Source organism: Corvus moneduloides, unplaced genomic scaffold (genome assembly GCF_009650955.1).
Source record: "Corvus moneduloides isolate bCorMon1 unplaced genomic scaffold, bCorMon1.pri scaffold_89_arrow_ctg1, whole genome shotgun sequence".
Taxonomy (NCBI): Eukaryota; Metazoa; Chordata; class Aves; order Passeriformes; family Corvidae; genus Corvus; species Corvus moneduloides.
In genome coordinates, this window is record NW_022436937.1 from 423008 (window position 1) to 446158 (window position 23151).

General features: G+C 53.1%; 1 protein-coding gene and 1 long non-coding RNA gene across 3 annotated transcripts in view; one reads left to right on the forward strand and one right to left on the reverse strand.

The window, feature by feature from the left end:
• Nucleotides 1-23151, forward strand: part of LOC116439026 (zinc finger protein OZF-like) — a 365981-nt gene that overhangs the window by 267451 nt on the left and 75379 nt on the right. The gene's annotated exons all lie outside the window — the stretch shown is intronic.
• Nucleotides 13229-17691, reverse strand: LOC116439045. Of its 2 annotated transcripts, none has more exons than XR_004238014.1 (3): nt 16470-16496; nt 13530-13613; nt 13229-13344 (listed from the first exon to the last, which is right to left on the reverse strand). It is a non-coding gene; the product is annotated as an uncharacterized LOC116439045 (long non-coding RNA). The 2 variants fall into 2 exon arrangements; XR_004238013.1 differs by lacking the exon at nt 16470-16496 and adding an exon at nt 17555-17691 and having other exon boundaries at nt 13230-13344.

Genomic DNA, 23151 nt, shown 5'->3' on the forward strand with positions numbered 1-23151 from the left:
CAAACAGCTCAAGTGTCTGTCCAAGGGCAATCCCACTTTTCCTTTGTCCTGGGATCCTTTGGCCTTTACCCTATTAAATCGGGATATTTGATACCCACCTGTAAGGGGTCCTGTGAGAGGCCTGGGCTCCCTTCCCAGCCCAGACACCCCTGAACTGGCTGGAAGTATTCCCAGTGGCCTGTCTGAGGCCCATTCCATACTGCTGGAATTTGACAGCCCCAGGGGATATCAAAGCAATCTGTCAGCTGAGAAATATTTCCTGAGGTAATTTCCAGATCCAGTTTGGAAATGTTACAATTCTCAGCAGTATTGTTCGGATGTGTCCATGGTAAGGAATATTCTTCCATCCCTGTCCAGTTGCCCTGGGTGCTATTTCCTTCCCACACGCGTTCCCAGATTTTTGTCAAATTGCTGACTGAAGCTCCCCACGGAACTGGATTTTCTGCAGAGGTTGGTGTTGGCAAACAAGCTGTTATAAGGGTTACATTCTGTAATCTGCCAAAATCTTGCAGTGACTTTGAAAACCACATTTCCCTTCCCAGAAGTTAGGAACATTGTTTCTATTATTATTATAGATACACAATTATTGATCATCTTCATCTAGATCCAATAAATAGTATCCCCTTAGAAAATCATATTTGATACCTAAACCAACAGGATTTATGTAAAAATCCCAAACTCCACGGTGTCAGTCTTGTTTCTGCTGTGTTTAATGTGTGCTCGCTGGTTTTACCCACATGTGATGAGCCCCAAGTTTGATTCCTTCTACCTTGAGTGCAGGGTAGGTTACCAGGAGGACTTGATGTGGTCCCTTCCACTTTGGCTGGATTGTTCCAAAATTCCAGGTTCTGATGCACACCGGATCTCCTGGTTGGAAAGGATGTACAGGCGAGTCCAGCCCCAATGATCTGTTGAGAACCATGCACCTTTTAAGGCTTACAAGAGTTAGTCTCACTGCTATTAAATATTCATTTCAGCAAAACTTCTGAGCCTTCCCTTGTCTTGTTGGTGCCACATGGGAAAGCTTCTGGACAACCAGAAAAAGTATCCACCAATGCCAAAATGGGCCAGTCTCCCTTCTGCCTGGGCACTTCTGCAAAATCAGTTTGCCAAAATCACCTGGTGATTATTCCCATTTAAGGAGCCCTGGAGGCAGCCTTCTTCCTTCAAAACCAATCACATCTTTCTCAACAACTGATCTATTATTTTTTGCCATTTTTGTGCTTACTAGATGCCTTTGTAAACTGGCCACCATATTCTCCATTTCCTAATGTGTTTCCTGATGTTTTAGTTCCATTATACATTAATTGTGGAGCTACAATTACCTGCCCACACGGGGTTACCAATCACCTGCTAGGATTTTCCATAGCTGCTGCTGACTGCCTGTCCTGATCACTAGAATTTGGGTTTTGTTGCAGAACATTCAAGTTTTTGCTAGGCATTAGTGCAAGGAGAGGTTTTTTTGCAACCTCTTGAGCTGTTTTGTCAGCCAATGGATTCCCTGTATTAACTGGGGAGTCTCCAAACCGATGGGCTTTACAAGGACATCAGGGCCACTTGTTTTGGCTTTGGCACACTCTGAAGCAGGTGACTGTAGTGGTTTGGTCCAAAATACTCATTACTGTTTGCCTTCTGTGAGAGAAGAATTAGGAGAAATGCAAAGCAGGCAGCAAACTTGAAAGAATATAAAGAACTTTATTAACAGACCTAAAAGAAGAAAAAAAAATCATACCGCTCCTTCAGAACACTTCTCCTCCCGCCCCACCTTTCTCCCTTCTCCCACTGACAGTGTAAAAAGACAACCCTTGAGATGTTCAGTCTGTTTACCACTTCCATAATAACCTTTTTCAGTCCACTTAGAAAGAGAAGTCTCTCTTGTCTATGCTATGAAAACATCACAACGAGACAGCCACCCAGGTTGGTTCTCTGCTCGCATGTGAGTCCCCCCAAATTGCAGCTTTTCCCGCAACTGCTTTCGAGGGTCCACTCTTGAAGTTTTTTGGGGTACAATTTTAAGGTTGAGCCATTCAGAAACAAAAGTTCTCTTCACCCATCTCTGGGAGCATTTAATCTCTAAGTACAGAGGCCCTTCTCCTTCCCTAGGAGCAAAGAGTCCTCCTCATCTTCATCTCTAGGACTATCTCTGGGAGCATCTCTAGGAACTGAGGTTTTCTCCTTTTCCATTTGGAGCAAAAGTCCTCATCGCTTCCATCTCTCCCTGTTCAAACTTCTCATGAAATTACAGGTGCTTCAGCATCTGCCTATCTCAGTGCAGATGCTTTTACTCACAAGTACGAGTTGAAGGCTCCACCCCCCATGCCTTTGTGAAATTACAATGGGTACTCTGATATATCATAGCTTTCCAACAGATTTTCAGCTTTAAGCATCTCCTCTTTCTCTTCCCTCAGGTTTTCAGCTCTTCATAGCACAAAAAAGGGTTAATCTCAGCTCGGCCTTTCAGCTGGAATTTCACTTATCGCTGTTGGTCACATGATCTTTTGCTGGACAGCTGGGCAGCTTTAGCTGAATCTTGGCCGCACTGCAGAGGGGGAGCTGGGCCGCTCCATCTGCACATAGCAGGGTTGTGGGGGGGGTTCCGTGGGTGGAACAGGGCCCTTCGGCTCCAGGATGGTTGTGGCCCGGCCTGGCCTGGCCTGAGCAGGGCCTGGGCCGGGCCTGCCGGCCCCGCACAGGGCCCACAGCCACCTGTGCCAGCGCCAGAAACAGGAGAGAGCTCTGCCCGGAGTTTGTCTATTCTTAAGTGTGTATCACAGAGGCGGTCACAATTTTAAGTGACTTAAAGAATTGTCCATATTCAAACTGGCCAGCTGATAGGCTCTATCAGGTCACAGAGGAAGCTGTAAGCACCCCTTTGCAAGAACATCACTTCCGAGACTATGCTTTTGCTAACACATGACAGTGACTGATTTCTTTTTGTACTCAGTGGAGACCTCTGTGCCCTTTCCTTCCATATGGCTCCCTGGGCATGTATTATTCCAAACCCATAGTTCAAATCAGTCCATATGTTCACCGTTTTTCCTTCAGTGATTTCTAGGAATGATCATTCATTCTGCTTTTTGTGCTGATGCGTTCAAAGGCAAAGCCTGGGCTTCTATGACCTGGGTTGAGGTTCCCACTGCACACTCAGCTGCCTGTTTCCCATCCGTACCACGCTGCTCCCACCAGGGTGCAGGTCCAGTGCTGGCTCCTGGATGTGATTGCTCTCGAGATCCCAGAATCTGCCAGTGATGCCTTAGGTTTTAACTTTTATATTTTTCAAACCCTGCACTGCCTAGTGTGTAACTGAAGTTTCTTGTGGCCTGTTAGCTGCTGTTCGCTCATGCTGGTTAGACATAACAAACCTCTCTAGGTTGTGAGAGATTGGTTACGTGAAAAGGGACATATAGATTCGGGATATACAGATTCTTTGCAGCTTACTGATCTGAGAAGCTGGCTACGTGAGAACGGGCACATAGACCCTTGCAGCTAGCTGAGCAAGGTCTCATAAGACAATGCACCACACATCCTGTGTAACAACTGAAGTTACAGAATATTACATGTATCTTGCTCAGTAACTGAACCACCATTGAGTCTTACTGCTGAACTATGGGTTTATTTGCAGAGCTGGCAAGGTTAGGTTTTGGCAGCAAAACAATGGACATCTGTGGTTAGAAGGCCAGAGAAAAAGGCAGAACTGCTGACCACGAAAGGGGGTCTAAGGAGGGGTTTAGGATCAGCTTAGTCGACGTGAACCACTTAGAATGCGCCGTTACGAATATGCATAAAGCCTATTATTGTTAGTATATAAGGAGTTCTGGTGCAATCAATAAATCGGATTCCTGCTGATCGCTCATATTGAGCGTCTGAGTTTCCCCTCTATCGCGACATTCTGGCGCCCGAACAGAGGATGGAAAAAGGGACCGTAGAGGCGGATAGCCTACGTCCATCAGCCTGCAGGGAATAGGGACCGTAGAGGTGGACAACCTGTGGCCACGGCACGATGGAGAGTCTGCGTCGGTCCCGTAAGCAGCTCGGGAGGCTGCAGAGGTGGTGAATAGTCCACACCACCGAGCTCAGGACAACCTACAGAGGAGTCCTGCTGGCCACGCACCGCCGGGTCTTGCAAAGGCTGCAACAGCGCGCTGACGTTTAGGTATGGCTAATAGACAAGCGGTGTATGATTTGCTCAAATGCTTTTTAGAAAAGCGGAGCACACCAGGGATAGATTGTAAAAAGGATCTCCCTGGACTTTTAGATTATGGGGTTGCCAAGGGTTGTTTTATTGATCCGAATGAAGTTTTTGAGAGGGAGCAATAGAAAGTGTTTGGGGATAAGATATTTGATGCAGCTACGCAGGATGATAAGGTGGCTAAAAAGATGACGAAACCGTGGCGGGCAGTGAGTAATGCTTTGGCACAGTATGAGGCAGAGCAGAAGGCTGCAGCAGCCGCTGCGCAGCGCTTAGGAACGCCGCTTACTCGGGAGAAGGACATGGGTGATAGCTGCCTGTTACCCCCTACTATGAATACTTTTACTATACAGACAGGAAAAGTAGTCTCAGATTCTGTGTTTTCGCCTCCCGCATCCCCCCAAGCTGTTAGTGCCCCCTCTGCATCATTAGAGCATGAGTTATTGCCTACAGCTCCACCGTTTGAGCAATCCCCCACAGCCCCCCTCAACCGCCGCCACCTGAGAGCCAGTTGGCAGCACTTTCTCTCCCTTCTGAGCAAGCTAATAGTTCGCTTAGTGCAAACACAGACTCAGGAATTCAAGAGATAGCGCAGGAACGAGAGGAATTTTGGAGAGAGGTTGCTAAAAATACTGCTGCTGAGGGAGACATAGATTCTGCCAGAGAGTTTGTACAGGCTTTTCCAGTAGAATTTTCACCTCCTATGCTCAAGGACAGATTACTGTTAATATCAGACCTTTAGATTGGAAAGTGCTTACCCAACTGTGAGCCACTGTTAATGAATCTGGGTTAAAAGGGGAACCAACTCGTCAAATGCTTGATTTTTTGTGGGGCTCTATGCTCTTGCTACTGAATGATGTTAAAAATATCACTAAGCTAATACTAACACAGCACCAGCGTATGCTGTTTGGAGCTTACTGGCAGACTTTATGCCAGCAGTCGGTAGCAATGCAGAGGGGAGCAGGAGATCCTTTACATGGGGTAACTTTAGAGGAATTAATGGGTCTGGGAAATTACACCCGGACAGAAGCACAGGCTCTCATAGGTCCTGATAAGGTTCGGGAAAGTATGAATTTAGCACGACGAGCAATAGATCAGATTAAGGACTCAGGAGGATTGCCATCATATATGAGTATCAAACAGGGAAGAGATGAGCCATTTGGTACCTTTATAGATTGCGTAGCAAATGCTGTTTTAGCAACTGGGCTTCCAGACTATATGCATGGTATTCTGATTAAACAATGTGCTATCCAGAATTGTAACCCCACTGCACGTAGTGTGTTAGTTACTCTGCCTGCTACTTGGACTATTGAGGAGGCACTAGAGAGAATGTCACAGGTCCCTGTAGGTCCCCAAGCTATGATTGTTAATGCAATAAAGGAACTTGGAAAGGAACTGGGAATAGAGATGAAACAGCAGGCTGAGGTAGCTCAGAGGCAGATTGAGGCAAATCAGAGTCAGGTTTTAGCTGCCCTTGCACCTTTGCAAAATCACCGGAGTGGGTCTCGACGACAGACCACCCGACTGCGATGTTTTCGCTGTGGAGTCTCTGGTCACATGAGACGGGATTGCAACACCGGTAACGTCTGGTGTCAGCATTGCCGATCGGACACCCATGCCAGTGCTGCCTGCCGGAGGTCGGGAAACGGAAAGCCGAGCGGGAAGCCCCGCCCCGCAATGACACCAAAAGCAGCAGCATACCCAGCGACCCAGGAAGTCAACAACTGCGTGCCTCTACCGACTCTGAGCAGCACTTTCATCTCCAACCTGCAACCCGGGGGAGCCTCGGATTGGACCTGGCAATGTCAATAAACTGTACTCTTATAGACAATTGACCGCAGTGTGTCCCCACCGGGATTAAAGGACCTATAGTTATAAATGGGAAAGCTGTCGGAGCACTTTTAATTGGACGCTCATCAGCTACTATGGAAGGATTACAAATACTTACAGGACTAATTGATGCGGATTATACTGGAGAAATTCAAATCATGGTACAGACTCTTTTTCCACCAATGTTCATAGAAAAGGGCACTCGACTAGCCCAATTGGTGCCTTTTGTCGGTTCTCACTGAAGGACTATCACCCATACACTCCGACCCCAGGGGTGAGGGAGCCTTCGGATCCACAGGGCTGGCAGCCATGCTCACTGTGAGCTTGAAAAGTTGGCCACGTCGCATGGTGACAGTAATATACCGAGAAGAGACTGTTACCCTGACAGCACTCTTGGACACTGGCGCTGATGTATCCATCATCAGCAGTCGCCACTGGCCTCAGCATTGGCCCACCTTTGAATCTGACGCTACAGTCACTGGAGTGGGAGGACTTACCCTCGCTCGCAAGTCCCCTCCATTGCAATGGACTATAGCTGATCAAGTGGTAAATTGCAGTGTGTCTGTCATCCCATTGCCACTTGGTGTTGCTGCTCTGGTGGGACGAGACATACTCACTCAAATGGGCATGGTTCTTACCACAGACCAAAATTTTTAGGAGTGGCCATTGCTTGGACTTTCCCCATCCCTATTCGGTGGAAGACAGAACAGCCGATCTGGGTTGAGCAATGGTCCCTAAAGCGGGAAAGTCTTGAACAAGCACATATTCTGGTTCAAGAGCAATTTAATCAAGGACATTTACGACTTTCTACAAGTCCCTGGAATACTTCAATTTTTGTCATTCAAAAGAAATCAGGGAAATATAGACTGTTGCATGATTTACGAGCTGTTAATCGACAAATGCATGATATGGGGGCCCTTCAACCAGGCCTACCAAATCCTTCAATGCTACCAGCAGGGTAGTCGCTGCTAATAGTCGACCTCAAGGACTGTTTTTTCACCATTTCCCTGCATGAAGATTACAAGCCGAGATTTGCTTTTACTCTGCCAGCCATTAACAGAGGAGCACCTGCTCAACGCTTTGAATGGACAGTGCTTCCTCAGGGTATGCGCAACTCACCTACCCTTTGTCAACTTTATGTTGATTCAGCACTGCAGCCCATTTGGAAAATGTTTCCAGATACCATCATTTATCATTACATGGATGATATCTTGTTAGCGCAAGAAAATCCGTTCACCACGCAGCAAAAGGATATACTGCACAGGACTTTGAATGATCGGGGCCTGCACATAGCTCCTGAGAAAATTCAAACTTCAGCTCCGTGGATTTATCTAGGTTGGAAAATCACTGACAACACTATCCAACCTCAAAAGCTTACCATTCATACAGACATTCGTAACCTACATGATGTGCAGAAACTTACGGGAGATCTGCAGTGGCTTCGCCCTGTACTTGGCATTCCTAATGAACTGCTAAATGAGCTTCGTCCACTTTTGAAAGGCACCAACCCTGCACAGTCAGTTACACTGACACCTGAACAGAAGGCTGTGCTACAGACTATTGCAGAGCAGATCACTACAGGCCTCACTTCAAGACGTGATCCTGCATTACCTTTGGACATTACAATCATTTGTGGCCCACAGTATCTGCTCGCTGCAATCACCCAATGCAAATTAACAGAAACGGGGGAGCCACCCAAGGATATTAGGGTCCTAGAATGGATTGCACCACCATTGCAGCCTAGAAGGACAATTCAAGAGAAAGTGGCAACTTTAGCAGACTTAATTCAAAAGGCGTGCATCAGAATTTTGCAGGTGGATGGAACAGATCCAGGGACGATCTGGATACCTGTATCGCCCACGGATCTAGAATGGTTCCTGCTTAACTCACCGGAGCTGCAGCGAGCCCTCTTGAGTGAAGGACCTAATTTGGTAGCAAAGCCACTACCAACACCTGTGTTAGCCTGGATGACTAACTATGGGTGGATTTCTAAACCAAAAAGAGCTCAAGAACCGCTGGATAATGCGCTTACTGTGTTCACTGATGCTGGAAGAAAGTCACGGAAAGCAGCGGTCACGTGGAAAGATGATAACACTTGGAGGCACCGGATTCTAAAAGCAACACCAGAGGATTCATTACAAACATTAGAACTTTATGCTGTTGCTTGGGCCTTGGTGTGATGGAAGGACATTCGCCTCAATATTGTTTCAGATTCTTTATATGTAGTAGGGGTTGCGAATCGCATTGAGGATGCAGCACTGCGTGACATCAAAAATCAGAGACTGGTAGCACTCCTTGTCAGCATGCAAATAGCAATTGTTAAACGAACTGAAGCATATGCAGTGCTACATATTAGAAGCCACATGAGCACAGACAGCCTAGGGGAAGGAAATGACCAGGCTGATCAGCTAGTGGCAGGAATCGTCCAGCCCCCACTACCGGTTCACCAACAGGCAAGAGAGGCTCAAGCCACCTTCCATCAGAATGCTAAAGGACTTGCACGAAGCTACGGCATTTCCATAGCTGAAGCGCAAGAAATTGTTAAGGCCTGTCCGGTGTGCAGTTTCCATAATAGTGGAATTGGAATAGGCTGTGGAGTTAATCCCAGAGGACTTAAAGCCAATGAACTTTGGCAGATGGATGTTACGCATGTTCCAGCATTAGGCCACCTGAAATATCTCCGCGTCTCTATTGATACCTATAGTCATTTCGTTTGGGCTACACCACAGCCAGGCAAAAAGGCTAGAGATGTGCGCAGACATTTAAGTAGTTGCTTTGCAGGGATGGGAGTCCTGAAAGCCATTAAGATGGACAACGGCCCTGCTTATGTTAGCAAGACCATTCAAACGTTCCTGCAAACATGGAACATCAGTCCCACCACGGGAATCCCACACTCACCTACTGGGCAAGCTATTGTAGAGAGAGCTAATGGGACTGTAAAGAGATATTTAGAGAAGTTTAAAGATATTATAGACCCAAAAGAAAGAGTAGCAAAAGCTTTGTTTGTATTAAACCATCTTTGTATCTTTGGTGATGAAAAGGAGCCCCCTGCAATAAAGAAGGGGCTCCACCAGCTCAAAGGGGAACTAGAAGCTATGTTCACTTTAAGGACATGGCTACTGAGGAATGGAAAGGCCCTGCAGAAGTGTCATATTTTGGTCGTGGCTATGTTTGTGTGCTTACTCCTACAGGTCCGCAGTCGATACCCAGCTGCTGGGTCAAAGCAACACCGCTCAAGCCTGGAGCCTCCACAATACCACCTTCCGGAGCTGAGTCTGCTTCGGCGACATCTAGTAGCTGATCTGGTGATCGCACCTCTTGCAAACATCGTGCCTACCCGATTTAGGCACTTTGAATCCTGGGAGGAAGCAGAACAGCTAGTGGACGCCCTTGAACAGTATTATCCAGGGAAACTTAATTGTCGAACCTGTGGTGTTTGCGGGAAGCCAGGGCATTTTGCATGGTTTCTTCTCCAATGTGGGAGTTGTAACAAAGAGTGGTGGGTTCATCAGACACTTCTGTTAGGGGGAGCATGGTGTATTAATTGTGAGGGAACTTGGCGACGTGACACGTTACAGAGAGCTTTAGAACGGGAAACTGGTTTACCAATTTTCAGGGTCTTACTCTTTATGAGTCAGTAGAACAACGAGCTATTGCTGAGTTTCGCTATCGAATTAATCATAACGTTGCTTGCATTCGCTTACAGCTTAAATCCGCAAAAGTGCATAGAGTTTGCAGAGATGGCATTAAGACACCACGCCAATGGATGGTGCGTACCCATGAGTGGGAACGCATGTGCCATCGCTTTAGTGCTTGCAACATTGCTGATAACCGTGCACACTACCGATCCACACCACGTTAGTGCTATAGACCACTGAAAAAACATGTGGATTACCTGGGCTAACCAAACAGGCCAAGATTCTTTTTGCTTATCCTTAGCAATGCCTTCTGACCCTTTCCACACTTGCCTTATTGGGGTTCCGTTAGCAGAAACTAGTAGCCTTAAAAAATACACCCTCAGCTACTCAGAGCCGGAAATTGCACTCTCAACCTTTTGTAATGCAAGCTATTCTACCCTCACCGATAACTATCTCGATACTCACCTCTCTACTTTTAACATCTGCAATGACCTGACAATAAAGAAAAACCCTCTAGCTGCCCAAGCACGAGCAATTGCCTTAGGCCTTAATACGTCTATGTTTGAGCCACAAGAGCTAGATCTCTTAGGCTCTCAGCCTAGTCCCTATTGTCTTATGTTTAAAGGCAGTCACTTTGACAGCAATGTCAGCCCCCAAAGGCCAAACAAAGATAGCACATGGCTGAGCCCTACCACCTCATGGTACTTTAACATCACAGTGTACTGCAATGGCTCAGTATGGCCAGTTGATAATCCTCCACAAGAACCTAGGGCTTTGCCCTCAGGAACTTTCCTCATTTGTGGGGACAGGGCATGGCCAGGAGTGCCTTCTAAACCAGTGGGAGGACCGTGCTATTTTGGGAAACTAACAATGTTTGTTCCTAGCATTCAACAACTGTTAAATATTACACACAAGCGATCACGATGAAGCGCTCTTCCATTAGATCCTAATTGCAGAGACGATGTGCAGTTATGGAAAACTCCTGCTGTCTTTTTTGCTTCTCTTTTGGTCCCAGGAGCTGCATCAGCACGTGCCCTCACTCAGCTTAGAAGGTTGGCATGTTGGACAGGCAAGCAAGCAAATGTCACCTCACACCTGATAGGTGAGCTTGTTGCAGACGTGGATAGCTTACGCCACGCATTACTGCAAAATCGTGCAGCCATTGATTTCCTACTGTTAGCACATGGACATGGATGCAAAGACATGGAAGGAATGTGCTGCTTTAACTTATCAGATCACAGTAAATCCATACATTCTCAGCTTCAATGGCTCACTGAACATACCAAAAAGCTCACTGTTCAGGACAGTCCTTTCGATAGACGGTTTCAAGGGACCTTTGGAGGACTTGGAGTTTGGGCCGTAAGTCTCACAAAAGAAGGTCTTAGATGGGTCGGCATCATACTTTTGCTATTGCTTGGAGCACGCATTATATTTTCTTGTTTAGCCAAACGTGTAGATCAACTAACTCAGGGAGTTTTGCTTGCTCAAACTAATATAAACGGGGGAATTGTGAGAGATTGGTTACGTGAAAAGGGACATATCGATTCAGGATATACAGATTCTTTGCAGCTTACTGATCTGAGAAGCTGGCTACGTGAGAACGGGCACATAGGCCCTTGCAGCTAGCTGAGCAAGGTCTCATAAGACAATGCACCACACATCCTGTGTAACAACTGAAGTTACAGAATATTACATGTATCTTGCTCAGTAACTGAACCACCATTGAGTCTTATAGCTGAACTATGGGTTTATTTGCAGAGCCAGCAAGGTTAGATTTTGGCAGCATAACAATAGAGATCTGTGGTTAGAAGGCCAGGGAAAAAGGCAGAAATGCTGACCACGAAAGGGGGTCTAAGGAGGGGTTTAGGATCAGCTTAGTCGATGTGAACCACTTAGAATGCGCCGTTACGAATATGCATAAAGCTTATTATTGTTAGTATATAAGGACTTCTGGTACAATCAATAAATCGGATTCCTGCTGATCACTCATATTGAGCGTCTGGGTTTCCCCTCTATCGTGACAACGACCACCCCAAAAGCCCCCTCCAAGCACCACAAATGCCCATCAAGAGTGACAGAAACCCCTCCCAATCCCTCCACGAGCCCCTCAATCCCCTCCCAGCCCCCCATGGCACTGACCAGGAGAGCTTGGTGGACAGGAACATCCCCAGCCAGGAGCAGCTCAGTCACTTCAGCAGCGATTTGGGCACTTTGGGGGGCACACCCCAAACGGGGAGACGCAGGCCAGGGACTGGGACAGACACCCACAATCCCTGGAGAACAGACGGGCTCAGGTGGACACGTTCTGCCAGCACAACTACAAGATCGTGGCCCCGTCTGCCCAGCCCATAGCCTCACAACACCCAAATCCTCCCGAATATTCCCCCGAACCAACCCCAAATTCACCCCCAAATCCCAGTAAAATGGTGCTGCTTTAGATACCTTTGTTGAATTCCTTTATTTCTACCCCAATTTTGGTTGTTTTGACAGGATGAAGGAGGAAACTATTTAGGTTGAAAATGACCTCCAAGATCATCCAGGATTTCTGGATGCCAACAGAAGAAACAACTGGACAGAGCAGGTGAGAATTTTTGGGCCATAAAGTCAACAAATCAGCTCTTCCCAATGAATTTCCGATTTCAATTAGAGTCCCAATGGATGTTCCAGCCCCTGCGTTCACCCAGGTGCCTACAGGGATCCAGGAGGATGTGGAGAGCACCAGCCAGGGCTCTTCCCAAACTGGATCACGGGAAATGTGGGTCACCAGGGCTCTGCCAAACGTGGGTCCCCCACTGAGGGATGAAGTTGGAGTAGAGGATGAAGCTCTTCCTGCACTTGGGGCACTCGCAGGGCTTCCCTTACCGGTGCCTCCATTGGTGTTGGGTCAAGTGAGAGCTCCTGGAGAAGCTCTTCCCACACTGGGGACACTCGTAGGGCCTCTCCCCGGTGTGGATGCGCCGGTGCCTGACGAGGTGGGAGTTGTACCTGAAGCCTTCCTGCAGTCGGGGCAGCGGAAGGGCCTCTCCTCTGTGTGAATCCGCTGGTGCTGGAGGAGAGTGGAGCTGGTCTGAAACCTCTTCCCACACTCGGAACACTCGTAGGGCCTCTCCCCCGTGTGGATCCTCTGGTGCTGGATCAGGTTGGAGCTGTCTCTGAAGCTCTTCCCACATTCCCCACACTCATAGGGTCGTTCCCCCATGTGGATTATCTGGTGGCGGAGCAGATTGGAGCTGTCTGTGAAGCTCTTCCCACACTCCCCACACTCATAGGGCCGTTCCCCAGCATGAATCCTCTGGTGGCGGAGCAGGTTGGAGCTCTGGCTGAAGCTCTGCCCACATTCCCTACACTCATAGGGCCGTTCCCCAGTGTGGATCATCTGGTGGGCAATCAGGTGGGAGCTCTGGCTGAAGCTCTTCCCACATTCCCCACACATGTAGGGCTTCTCCCCAGTGTGAAGCCACTCATGGACCACCAGGTCTGAGCTCTGGCTCGATCTCTGGCCACCTTCCCGGCACAGGGTTGGTCTGTCCTCCTCAGAGCTGCGTTTGCAGCCCCTCCTCCTGCGGGGACTCCGCGCTTTTTCCTCTCCGTTGGATTCCTGCACCATGGAGCCGCTCAAAACGGCCTCTTTCACCAGGTTCTGCTGCAGGGATTTGTCCTCCCTGGGCTCCATCCTCAGCTCCTTGTCTAGGGGAGGAAGGACAAGGAGAGGATGGGATTTGCCTCTGTGCCACAGGGAAGGGCAAGGAGATCCCCCATGTCTGTCCCCGGTAGGACGGCGTCGGCAGTGGGGTTGTCCTGCAGCCGGGGGCGATGCTGGGCTGGGAGATGGAGCAGCAGAGAGGGGAAAGGGGCAGTGACTTCCTCCTCACCTGCCTGGGTGTCCTGGGGCATCTTCCTCTTCCTCGCAGCCTCCTCCTATATCTGGCCAAGGTTTGGGAATGGGAAATCTTCGTCTGGGGGAAACAAGGGATGAGCACGTTGAGTTTGAAGGTCCCTCTGCCCAAGTCCATCTCTAGAAGCCACCAGGCATCGTGTGTCCATAAAAACCTGCTCAGAAAATGCCTCCCAGGAGTTCCCTGTCTCTGGTCCCTCCCCTTTGGTGTTCGGGGTTCCCCCCTGTCCCAGCTGCTGGGGGTCACGCTTGTATTGGGGGTCCCCCTCTCTACTTGGTCCCCGCCCTCCCCAGGCTGCTGGGACTCCCAGGAATCCAAAAAGCTCCCCCCTCTTCCGTCTCCCCACTTAGGAATGCTGGGGGTGATGGGCTCCAAGGAGTCCCCCCTGCCCCTCTCCAGGCTGTTGAGGGTCCTCTCCCATCCCTCCTCCTCCTCATCCTCCTGCCCCGTTCCCGAGCCCCTCGCAGCCTGCGGGAGCAGCGGGGATGGAGCCGGGACAGGTTGGGATGGGCAGCGTGGGGCTCTCGGCTGCTCCCACCCGCTGGGGGCGGGGGAACTCGGCCCGGGGAAAAGGAGAGGGAAACTGGGAACACTGGGGGTTGTAGATCCAAACTGGGCCTTGCTGGGGACCCTGCGTGGGGACTTGCAGCCCTTGGGGCTCCTCTCGGGAGCCTGGAGAACCGGGAGGGGGAACGCAGAGAGGGCTGGGGGGTGCCAGCAGTGGCACCACTGGCACTGACTGGTTTGTACTGGGATAACTGGAACCTTACTGGGGCCACTGGGAGTGACTGGGAATGGCTAGGAGCATGCTGAGGGCAGCTGGGATATACTGGGAGCATCTGTCAACCATACTGGGAACGACTGGAACCACAATGGGAACAATCAGGACCATGCTGAGGAGAAATGGGGCTACACTGAGGGCAACTGGGCATCACTGGGACCATGCTGGGAAAGACTTGGGTCATATGGGGTGTGACTGGGACTATACTGAATCACAGTCAACTGGGATCACACTGGAAGGAACAGAGAGCAACTGGAACCATGGTGGGGGCAACAGGCATCCAACTGGGATCACAGTGGGAGCCGCTGGGCCCATGCGGAGGGAGACTGGTATCATACTGGATCCTACTTGGAGAAACTGGGACTGCACGGAGGGTGACTGAGAGTGGCTGTGAGACACCGGGATCACACTGGAAGCAGCTCAGGACAAATGGGAGTGACTGGGAACATGCTGGGAGCAACTGGGATGCACTGGGAGAGATTGAAACCACAGTGGGGGTAAATGGGAGCAACTGGAACCACACTGGATGATAATGGGAGCAGCTGTGCCCATGCTGGGGTCATACTGGGATCCTGCTGGAACTGACTGGGATCATACTGGGAGTGACTGAAATAGTACTGGCAGTATCTGAGAGTGCCTGGGATCCTACTGGAATCAGACTGGAAAGGTGCTGGCCGTGACTGGAACCATACTGGAAGAGACTGGGAGAAACTGGGCCCAGCCTGGGAGTGACAGGGAGTCACTCGGGGCGTGACTGGAGTAATACTGGGAGTATCTGGGAGTGACTGGGATCATACTTGGAGTGACTGGGATCATCCTGGAAATGACTGAAACCATACTGGGAGTGACTCCGGATCCTATTGGATCATCCTGGGAGCCACTGGGATTACAGTGAGTGTGAATGGAACCTGACTGGGATCATACTGGTAGCTACTGGGCCCATGTTGGGAGGAAAATGGGGACACATTAGGAGCAGCTGGGATACACTGGAAAGTACTGGAACCATGCTGAGGGGACTGAGACCACAACTGGGGCCACTGGGATCATACTGGGAGCAGCTGGGACCACACTTTGGGACACTGACAGAAACTGGGATTGCCCTGGAGGTAAGTGGGAGAAACTGGGAAAGACTGGGATCATTCTGAGGTAACTAGAACCTTACTGGGGACACTGGAAGTGACTGGGAATGACTAGGAGCATGCTGAGGGCAACTGGGATATACTGGGAGTGTCTGTATTCATACTGGAGTGACTGGAACCACAATGAAAACAGCTGGGCCCATGCAGTGGATATACACTGGGGGCAACTGGGCATGACCTGGACCATCCTGAGCGGACTGGGACTATCCTAGGGGCAAATGGATTCATACGGGGAGGAACTGGGAACAACTGGAACTACTCTGGAGGCAACTGGGTTCATACTGGGAGCACAGTGGGAGCAGCTGGATCCATGGTGGGTGAGACTGGGATCACACTGAGGGTGACTGGAATCATACTGGCATTGACTGGGAGTGGCTGTGAGCAACTGGAATCATGCTGAAAGCACCTGGGAGGAGGTGGGAGTGACTGGGAGCATGCTGGGAGTGACCGGGATATACTGGGAGAGACAGGGAGTCACAGGGATCATACTGGAGGCTCTTGGGGTCACACTGGCATTGACAAGGAGTGACTGGGATCACACTGGGGGCCACTGGCATCATACTGGGAGTGACTGGGAGTGACTGGCATCATACTGGGAGTGGCTACAATGACACTGGGATAATGGTGGGTGTGATTGGACCCTGGCTGGGGGTTACTGGGAGCTGCCAGGCCCATGCTGGGAGCCACCTGTGCACACGCTGGGAGGAACTGGGAGCAACTGGGAATGGCAGGGTGTGTGGAGGCCGGTGGGCCTGCTGGACAAGGAACCAAAGGAGTCCTACGGTGGGATAAGTCCTCGGTCCCTTTCCAGCTCATGGGGACTGAAAAACTTCCCCAGAATGCTTTGTTCTGTTCTCTTCAGGCACCCCAGTTCTGCTCCCCTCCTTGGCTCCCTTGGCCGCCACAGCCCTGGTTACCTGATACCCCCTCAGAGTTTCCCAATGAGTTCCTTTACCCTGGGCCCCCCATTGCTCTGCCCCGGGACTTCTCTGAGACCTTGCACGAGTGCGGATGCATTAAAGCCCTCCTGCAAACCCTTCTGCGAAAACTCTTCTTGCTCCTTCATCCCCAGACTGTTTCGCTGGCGATCCGTGGCTGTGTGCAATGTGCCGGCTGCACTGAGAGGCTTTCTTGGAGGCGCTTTGGGGAAGCTCGTGACATGACACCAGACAACAGAAACGCCACCAGGGTGCATGCTGGTGACAACTGGGATGTACTGGGAGTGACTGGGATGATACTGGGGGCAACTGAACCATGCTGAGGTAACTGGGAGTGCCTGGGAATGACTACAAGAATGTTCAGAATAACTGGGATATACTGGGAGTGCCTGAGACCATTTGGGTGGGGACTGCAACCACACTGGGAGCAACTGGGAATGTGCTGGGGGCAACTGGGACCAAGCTTGAGGCAACTTGGGGGCAAGTGGAAGTGACTGGGGCCTTGCTGAGAAAGACTGCCTTCATACTGGGACTGACTGGGACTATGCTAGGGGCAACTGGGAGAACTGGGAACACACTGGACAAAAGCTGGAGGAGGAACTGGGAGCAACTGCGAGCGTGCTGGGGGAAAATGGTATCATAACAGAGTGATGGGGAGCGACTGGGCTCATACTCGGAGCAACAGGGATCATGCAGGGAGGGAGGGGAAGTGACCACGATCATACTGGGACTGACTGGGCTCCTACTGGGAGCAGCCACCTCCGGGCCCCGGGACCTCGGAGCCCCTTTCCCGGCCATGCCGCCCCTGCAGCCCCCAGACCCCCCCGCCGGGGTCCCGCCAATCCCAGGGCTCCCCCCTCTCGGGCTCCCCGCTTTGGGCTCCTGGGGCTCTCCTCTCTCTGGGGTCCCGCTTACGGAAGCCCGGGCTCCCGGGGCTCCCCAAAACCGGTGTCCCCCCGCCCCCGCCGGCCCCGCGCGCTCCCCACGGGGCCCCGGCAGAGCTCGGAGGGCCCGGCCCGGGAAGCCCAACCCCCACCGCGGGGGGACCCACATCCCCCCGCCCCCGCCGGGGCTCTGCCGCCACCGCCACCGGCACCCCCAAAAACACCTCCCGGGGACCCCCGATGTCCCCCCGAGCGGCACCTGCGGGATGGGGGGCGATGGTCCCGGGAGGCTGCGAGTTCAGCGAGCGCTGGAGCCGCGTGATTCCGCCTCTCCTCCTCTCTTCCAGCTTCCCGCTGCCGCTCCGCCTCTTCCTCCCTCCTCCTGCTCCTCTTCCTCCTGCCGCCCCATCCCAATCCCACCTCCCCCTCCTCCCTCCTCCTCGTCCTCCTCCTGCCCCGTTCCCGAGCCCCTCGCAGCCCGCGGGGTTGGAGCAGCGGGGATGGAGCCGGGACAGGTCGGGATGGGCAGCGCGGGGCTCTCGGCTGCTCCCACCCGCTGGGGGCGGGGGAACCCAGCCCGGGGAAAAGGAGAGGGAAACTGGGAACATTGGGGGCTGCAGATCCAAACTGGGCCTTGCTGGGGACCCTGCGTGGGGACTTGCAGCCCTTGGGGCTCCTCTCGGGAGCCTGGAGAGAGGGCTGGGGGATGCCAGCAGTGGCACCACTGGCACTGACTGGTTTGTACTGGGATAGCTGGAACCTTACTGGGGCTACTGGGAGTGACTGGGAATGACTAGGAGCATGCTGAGGGCAGCTGGGATATACTGGGAGTGTCTGTCAACCATACTGGGAACGACTGGAACCACACTGGAAACAATCAGGACCATGCTGAGGAGAAATGGGGCCATGCTGGGAGTAACTGGGAGCACTGTACTGGGGGCAACTGGGCATGACTGGGACCACGCTGGGCAGAACTGGGATCATATGGGGTGGGACTGGGACTATACTAGGGACAACTGCACTGGGATTCTACTGGATCATATTTGGGGCAACTGGGACTGCAGGGAGGGCGACTGGGAGTGGCTGTGAGACACTGGGATCCCACTGGAAGCAGCTCAGGAGAAATGGGAGTGACTGGGAACATGCTGGGAGCAACTGGGATGCACTGGGAGAGATTGAAACCACAGTGGGGGTAAATGGGAGCAACTGGAACCACGCTGGATGATAATGGGAGCAGCTGTGCCCATGCTGGGGTCATACTGGGATGCTGCTGGAACTGACTGGGATCATACTGGGAATGACTGCAATAGTACTGGCAGTGTCTGAGAGTGCCTGGGATCCTACTGGAATCAGACTGGGAGTGACTGGAAAGGTGCTGGTTGTGACTGGAACCATACTGGAAGTGACTGGGAGCAACTGGGCCTAGACTGGGAGTGACAGGGAGTCACTCTGGGCATGACTGGAATAATACTGGGAGTATCTGGGAGTGACTGGGGCCATAATGGGGGTGACTGGGAGCAACTGGGATGATACAGGAAGTGGCGCGAAATGACTGGAATTATACTGGAGGCTACTGGGATCATACTGGCGTTGAGAAGGAGCAACTGGGATCACGTTTGAAGAAACTGGCGTTATACTGGGAGTGACTGGGATCTTCCTGGAAGTGACTGGAACCATACTGGGAGTGACTCCGGGTCCTATTGGATCATCCTGGGAGCCACTGGGATTACAGTGGGTGTGAATGGAACCTGACTGGGAGTTACTGGGAGCTACTGGGCCCATGTTGGGAGGAAAATGGGGACACATTAGGAGCAACTGGGATACGCTGGAAAGTACTGGAACCATGCTGAGGGGACTGAGACCACAACTGGGGCCACTGGGATCATACTGGGAGCAGCTGGGACCACACTTTGGGACACTGACAGAAACTGGGATTGCCCTGGAGGTAAGTGGGAGAAACTGGGAAAGACTGGGATCATTCTGAGGTAACTAGAACCTTACTGGGGACACTGGAAGTGACTGGGAATGACTAGGAGCATGCTGAGGGCAACTGGGATCTACTGGGAGTGTCTGTAACCATACTGGAGTGACTGGAACCACAATGGGAACAGCTGGCCTGATGCAGTGGATATACACTGGGGGCAACTGGGTGTGACTGGGACCATGCTGAGAGGGACTGGGACTATCCTAGGGGCAAATGGGATCATACTGGGAGGAACTGGGAACAACTGGAACTACTCTGGAGGCAACTGGGTTCATACTGGGAGCACAGTGGGAGCAGCTGGATCCATGGTGGGTGAGACTGGGATCACACTGAGGGTGACTGGAATCATACTGGCATTGACTGGGAGTGGCTGTGAGCAACTGGAATCATGCTGAAAGTAACTGGGAGGAGGTGGGAGTGACTGGGATATACTGGGAGAGACAGGGAGTCACAGGGATTGTACTGGAGGCTCCTGGGGTCATGCTGGCATTGACACGGAGCAACTCGGATCACACTGGGGGCCACTGGCATCATACTGGGAGTGACTGGGAGTGACTGGGGTCATAGTGGGAGTGGCTACAATCACGCTGGAATAATGGTGGATGTGAATGGACCCTGACTGGGGTTTACTGGGAGCTGCCAGGCCCATGCTGGGAGCCACCTGTGCACACACTAGGAGGAGCTGGGAACAACTGGGAATGACAGGGTGCATGCTGGTGACAACTGGGATGTACTGGGAGTGACTGGGATAATATTGGGGGCAAGTGAACCATGCTGAAGTAACTGGGATTGCCTGGGAATGACTACGAGAATGTTCAGAGTAACTGGGATATACTGGGAGTGCCTGGGACCATTTGGGTGGCGACTGGATGCAACTGGGAATGTGCTGGGGGGAACTGGGACCAAGCTAGGGGCAACTGGGGCAAGTGGAAGTGACTGGGACCCGCGGTGGCACCAAGGCCTCGGAGCGGCTCCAAAGGGCCCTGCCCGCCGCCGCTGCCCGAGGCCTCGCCGCTGCTGCCGGGGATCGGACACCGCAGGCGGCCCCGGCCCCTTCCTCTTCTTCCTCCTCCTCCTGCCGGGATTCAGCCCCCGCCGCCGCCCGGCTCCTTCTGCCGCTCCTGCCCGGCACGAAGCGGCGGTGCCGCTGACGGGGCCGGAGCGCGGCTGCCCCGCGACTGCCCCGCGCCTCAGGGCCGGGCCGGGGAGTGACCGCACGGCTGGGGAGGGACCCCCCGCTGGCCAGGGCAGGGACTGAGCCCATGGGAGGGACCCCCGCTGGCCAGGGCAGGGACTGAGCCCATGGGAGGGACCCCGCGCCGGAGCAGGGAAGGATTCCTGTCCCCGAGGGCGAAGCAGCGGCACGAACTGACCGCGACTCCCATCCCTTCTCCCTGCCCCGCTGGGCACAGCAGGGAGGAGCCGCGGATAAAGGCAAGACCGGCAAGGAGAAAGAGGTCGGGGGAAGGTTCTGTACCAGGGTTTATTTTACTCCTCACTCTCCTGTTCTGATCCGCTCCGTCCCAAATCCAGTTCATCTCCCCACGGCGGGGCTCTTGTGGCCGCCATGGCGATCCCTGAGTGAGCTCTCCCTGCCCTTAGCCCGAGCCACGAGGACTCGGATCTCTTCCAGTTCCGTGCAATTCACGGGCATTTGGGGCAGCTGGAGCGAAGCAGCTGGAAAGCACAGCGGGCTCGAGAGGGACTCAAGCAGGGCAGGAGCCGGGGCTGCCCCGAGGGAGCTCTCCCAGCACGAACCTTCCCGGGCTCTTTCTAGGGGAATTTCCTTGAATGTTTCCATTCATCGCTACAAAGCAGAGTCACAAGTGGAGCTGAGCTTTCACCTTGAAATGAGCGAATCGAAGGCGTGCGCTGGGAGTGCTGCAAACTCAAGGTGTTCCTTGATCCTTTAATCTTGCAAATATTCAGCCCCTCAGCAGCGATGTCTCTGTCAGCCCTCCGGTTTCTTGCTCAGACCTCGCTCAGAGCTTGGAGAAGAAATCCAAAGTCCCAACACAACAATCCCTTCCGTTATTTTATTTTTTTCATAGGTACGTTATGCTATCTTGTTTTATATTCTATTTTACTTTATTTTTGCTCTTATTCTTATTTTCGTTTTTTTTTCTTCCTATTTTATTGTGGTGTTTTCTCAAATTCCCTTCCCAGCCCCCCCACCCCCCACCCCCCCCCGCTCTCCCCCCTCCGTTGTTCTCCTCTTGGAGGTTTGTGGTGAGGTTCTGTTCCACCGATTTTCTCCCGGAAACCAACGAAATCAATCGAAATAACGATGACTTCTTGAATTCTTTCCGCTGCTCTTTCCAGAAGGTCTCGGCCACGTCCTGCCCAGGAGGAGCCGGGGGCACGGAGGAGCCTCAGGGCTTAACTGGGGAGAAGAGTTTAATTGGAGTGAGAAAACTTTAATTCTGGGGAGAAAATGTGAATGGAGGGGATTGGAGTGGGAGGGAACGATTTTAGGTGGGGAGAGAAAAGGAACTGTAGGGAGGAGCCCCCCAGCCCTCGGCTGTGCCCCGAAGGTGCTGCCAGCGGCTCCCCTGCCCCAACCCCCGCGCCGGGGGCGCGGAGCTGCCACAGCTCCACGGGAACGTCACGGGATAAAAGCTCCACTCAAGCTTTTCCAGCCGCGGCAGCGACGCTCAGCGTTCCTTGGACCTTCCACGGTCCTTGGACATCCCGTGTCCCTTGGCTGTTCCGCGTCCCCTGTCTGTTCCATGTTCGCCCGGTTTGTCCCGGCTGCTCCCAGCCACTCCCAGCTGCTCCCGCTAGCCCTCAGTGTGGTCCCAGTTGCTCCCAGTGTAACCCCTGTTACCCCAGTTCTGGTGCCAGTGGGTTCCAATCCTGGTCCTGGTGTATCCCGCTGGGTCCCAATGTGTCCCAGTCCATCCCAGCCTGTCCCACTCCGTCCCGGTCCCTTGCCGCCGCTGTTTCCCGGATCCTGCCACTCCCGCCCCCGGAGCTGCCGCCGGACGCCCCCCAAGATGCTGACGGGGGTCGGGGGCTTCGTGTTGGGCTTCGTCCTCCTGGGCTGGGGCTCGGCCTCCACCTGCGGGAGAAGGTGAGGGGGCGTCCCCGGGGGTCGTGTCGCCCCCCTCGGAGCACGTGGGACTCCCCCATGTCCCCCCCATGCCAGGGTCACCCCCTTTTCTCTCCCACAGCGCTCCTGACCCAGCTCCTGCTCCTCCCTGCGAGGGGCTTTGGGAAGCCTCCCTGGGACCCGCTTGAATCCCCATTCCTGGGCACTGGGACCCCCCTGCACCCCTCATCCTGCACCAACACCACCCTGCACCCCCTTTCCCGGGTATCCTCCTCTCCCAGCCCCTGGATCCCCTGTGTCCTTGGCCCCGGGGACCCCCGGACCCCCATTCCCGGCCATTCCGGGGAACCTCAGCCCCAGGCCTCCCTTTCCTGGGAAACCCGAACTGGGCACGGCGCTCTGCAGCCGCTCCGGGATTTACGATCACCCAAAGGAAAGGGACAGGAGAGGCGAGAGAGAAGCAGATTGGGAATCAGGGATCGGGGTCCCAGCGCCCAGTCCTGCTCCGCCGGGGCTGGGGCCCCGCAGCCGCAGGACAAAATGGATCCGCGGGTCCCGGTGCTTGCCCCGCTTCGGGCCGAACCCAGCGGGTTCCCGGCAGAGTTTGGCCGCAGGGCCCGGGAGTTCAGCCCAGCCCGGCCCGGGGGTCCCGCAGGGCGCGGCCGAGGAGGGTCCCGGGGGATGCCAGGAGGGGATCCAGGGGAATTCCCCCGTCCCCTCCTCCCGCGCTCCCTCGGACACTTTGGCTTCTCCGCCTCTGGACCTTCGCCGCCGGGATCTGCCCGGCGACCGCTGACTGCCCCCGGCACCGGCAACCCCC